At 33.5% G+C, this 3,608-nt stretch overlaps 1 protein-coding gene and 1 long non-coding RNA gene across 2 annotated transcripts in view; one reads left to right on the forward strand and one right to left on the reverse strand.

The window, feature by feature from the left end:
• LOC108740637 (head-specific guanylate cyclase) overlaps nucleotides 1-3,608 on the reverse strand; it is a 209,841-nt gene that overhangs the window by 177,680 nt on the left and 28,553 nt on the right. The window lies entirely within an intron of this gene.
• LOC108740692 overlaps nucleotides 3,036-3,608 on the forward strand; it is a 33,197-nt gene continuing 32,624 nt past the window's right edge. The window contains exon 1 of the long non-coding RNA XR_001938394.2: nucleotides 3,036-3,286. This is a non-coding gene — a long non-coding RNA (uncharacterized LOC108740692). The remainder of the gene's footprint in view (nucleotides 3,287-3,608) is intronic.

The following is a 3,608-nucleotide window of genomic DNA, read 5'->3' on the forward strand; positions in this document are numbered from 1 at the left end:
GAAACCCCCCCGTTTTTTTTTTTTTTTCGAAGGAAGGTAGTTGGCCTCTAATTAATAGCTCCTTCCGACTGCGCATCCTCCGAGGTCTAGTCACTTTGGGACATCAGTAATACCAACAAGCCCGCGGCCTGCACCCTCCGGGGTCTACCGCGATTGACGCAGTTATAGTTAGTGTACAGAATTAATTTAATAAATAGTGTTAAGTGTTGAACAAAATAAATAAATATTATTACGTGTTTATTTAATTAAAACCCCGTAATATAATTAAAGAAAAAACGACAAAGCTCGTCATCGACAATTGTTTCGCTAAGACAATAGCTTTTTCAAGTAGGGTATCGCACTAAATATTTTACAGAAATGCAGTTTATATATACCTTAACTAAAGTGGGAGTTATATTAAAATAAATTTAACGAGAGTGTAGTTCTGCGTTTTGATTTTTGTTTTATTTATTTCCGGAAATTCTAAGTATTGAGTTTTATTCCTTTATTTAATGTATAAAATTCTATAATTTGCATTAATTTAGTGATTTTCTAAAATTAGATGATTGGTGTAATTAGAAGTTTCTTTTCTATCTTCAAAGTCTTTCAAATGTTAATTAATTCTGGTTTTCAATGTTCTTCCTATTTGACCAATATAGCATTTGTCACATGTACCACATTTTAAATGCTTTCTCTGTCATACAAGAACACGTAATTCTGAAAGATATTAAAATCTTTAAAGAATTGAGAAATAATAGTATAAGGATAATTTGGGGCCGCTTCTCTTAAAAAATCGTAACCCCTCTCTCTTCTACTAAACTGTTTTTTATCCTGTATTTTTTCAAATTCATGGTAACATTTAGTTCATCTTTTAATTTAACCCTACCGTTAAATACAAGCACTTCTGATTTCTCTACTCGACGAATTAAAAAATAAAGAAATTAAGTTCATTGTGGAAATACTCTGATTGATCTCCAAAGCTACATTTTGGGTTCAGTAAGGATTCTTTCGTTACGGTGAATCAAGTTTATTAATCGATTTAACATGCGCCAGTGCTTTGAATATGTCTGGGTTTGAGTTGAATGTTTACTGTTTTAATGGTAGTTACAAAGCAATTGTGATCAAACATAAATCTCACGAAGGGATCGATTATATTACTTTACAGATTTAATTAATCGTAGTTGGCTCTAGAATGCGATCCGCATTTGTTTCGATTCGTTCGGCATGATGTAGGCAATAATTAAAGCTGGACGTACGGCGAGCTAATCAACATTATTGTTTGAACAATATGGTTTCCAGATTTTCAGTTTTTGTTTTTCACACTACAATGCGTGCCTGGTACGGTGAAAAATGTTTTGCAAATGAATATCATGAGTCATGGACAAAAACGGACCTAGACAAAAGCGAAACGGATACAAAAGCGGATGTCAGTTTGATTACAACTGGTTTAGTATCAGCACATTTTACAGAAATATAATAAGTGTATCAGTAAAAAGTACGTAGACAACCTAACCTAAACCAGCCCAAACTTTTCTTTTTACACTCCTGTAAATTTTTTCTACCGTAACCATAAAGACTACCAGTATTCATATGCGGTGATATGTAAGGATCGTCCAGAAAATAGTGGGGTGCTGTAAAAGTGTATTATTACTTCAAGGTCAAACTTTAAAAACTCATTAACCTATGTATTTACATGCTAAAGCACAACATTTATATTGAGAGATTGGACTCACTTTTATGACAAGGCAAAAATTACCATTTTGCGATTGTAAATGACTAAATTTTGCCGTGAAAATAGTAAAATTTATTAGATAACTTGTAATAATCTCAATTTTGACATGTTTTTTTAAAAATTATTTCAAGTTTCTTAATTATTACAAAAGGGAAGAAAAAGTAGGGAAAGAGCGAATATAAAGATAGGAGAAGAAAAATTAGAAGAAGTAACTGATTTTAGATATCTGGGAAGTCAGATAGATAAGTCAGGACGGAAGGAATAGTAGGGATATAAAGCAGAGGATAGCGCAGGGTCGTGTCGCCTTTAATAAATAGAAGTTACTTCTATGCTCGCAAACGGTTAATTTAGAAATTTGAAAAAGGTTGTTAAAGGTGTATGTTTGGAGCGCAGCGTTGTACGATGCGAAACAGTGGGCGCGGCGGAAAAGAAAACAAGCGTTCGAAATGTGGTGTTACAGGCTAATGATAAGGATACTGTGGATAGAGAAAGTTAGAAATGAAGAGGTATTAGAAAGAATAGGAGAACGGAGGACTATATGGAAGCAAATAAGAAATAGGCGAGATAGGTTGGTACGACACCTTCTCAGGCATGTAGGTCCAATCAGAGACGTATTAAAGGCAGAAACAGGAGTTAGGAGGGGTAGAGGTAGACCTAGGTTAGATTACTGTTCGCAAATAGTTAAGGATGTGGATTGTTCTAGTTTTAGGGAAATGCGAAGATTAGCTCAGTCTTAGGACTGACGACCTTATGATGTTGATGAAAAACATAGGCAATGAAATATTCGTAAAAACAGTTGAAGCTGGACTATTTTTTATTACACAGACATTCTCATAACGTTAAGATTTCTTTATCCTATCCTTCTGTTTTCATATCATGCAATTTTAACACGACTGATAGGGAGAGAAAATACTCTTAAGCTTTTTCCTCCCGATAATTNAATTTGTTGCAGTTAGGAGATTAAGTTTGGGGAAGTTTGAATGCATTTATATTTTTTGTAATATCGTATATGTAGGTACACCTCTCCTCTTTTTTTATTTTCCTTAATGGGTTACCCATTTAAAAAATATTAGATAATTCATGTATGAAATAATGAACATTTATAAGCCATACATTAATGCTGTTTAAGCATCTTTCAATTTTCAACTTCTTCATTTCTTATCAATAGTTTAAACCTGCAGTGTTTGGAGACGAGAGAGCTCATTGAACAAATTTTTATCAGATTCCTACTTATGTATATATACACATGTATCGAGTCTCATCGTCATTCTGACGATTGAGTGAGCGAGTCTCTTGTTCGAAGAGTTTTTGTCATGCAGTTGTGTTCTAGTACGGGCAATATATTACTCTAATTTGACGCGAATTTAATCGATTACGTATCCTAATTAATGAATCTAGGTATTGTGTTTAGTGATCCTATTCATTAGGTGTATCTATACATAGTGTGTAAAAAGCTCGAGTAAGCTATCCGCGTTAAAACTGTCAAAAAGCTTATCTGTGGACTAAAATAGTGACTACAATTGTTGTGGATGTGAGCATGCCTAATGCCCACACATATTTCTGTAAATGCACATGGTAAGTAGATTCAACAATATTTGTAAACGTAAATATTCCACTCATCGTCAGTATCCAGTATGTTGATAAGTATAGTACAGAAACCTCAAAGATATAGTAGACTGACATTTACAGTCCGCTGATATCTTTACAACCTTTTATACCAACCGCACAGCAGGAGAACTATTGAACATTACATAAGTGGCGGAAGGTCGTCAGGGCCGGATTAAAGTATAAATGAAATTATGTATTTCGCAGATATTGAAATTAAAATTTTAACAAATTTAATAAAAAAGGTGGAGAAATATTGAAATAATGAATCGAGCTTTATAGTTAAGAGTGT

This window comes from Agrilus planipennis, unplaced genomic scaffold (assembly GCF_000699045.2).
Source record: "Agrilus planipennis isolate EAB-ADULT unplaced genomic scaffold, Apla_2.0 scaffold21, whole genome shotgun sequence".
NCBI classification, from domain to species: domain Eukaryota; kingdom Metazoa; phylum Arthropoda; class Insecta; order Coleoptera; family Buprestidae; genus Agrilus; species Agrilus planipennis.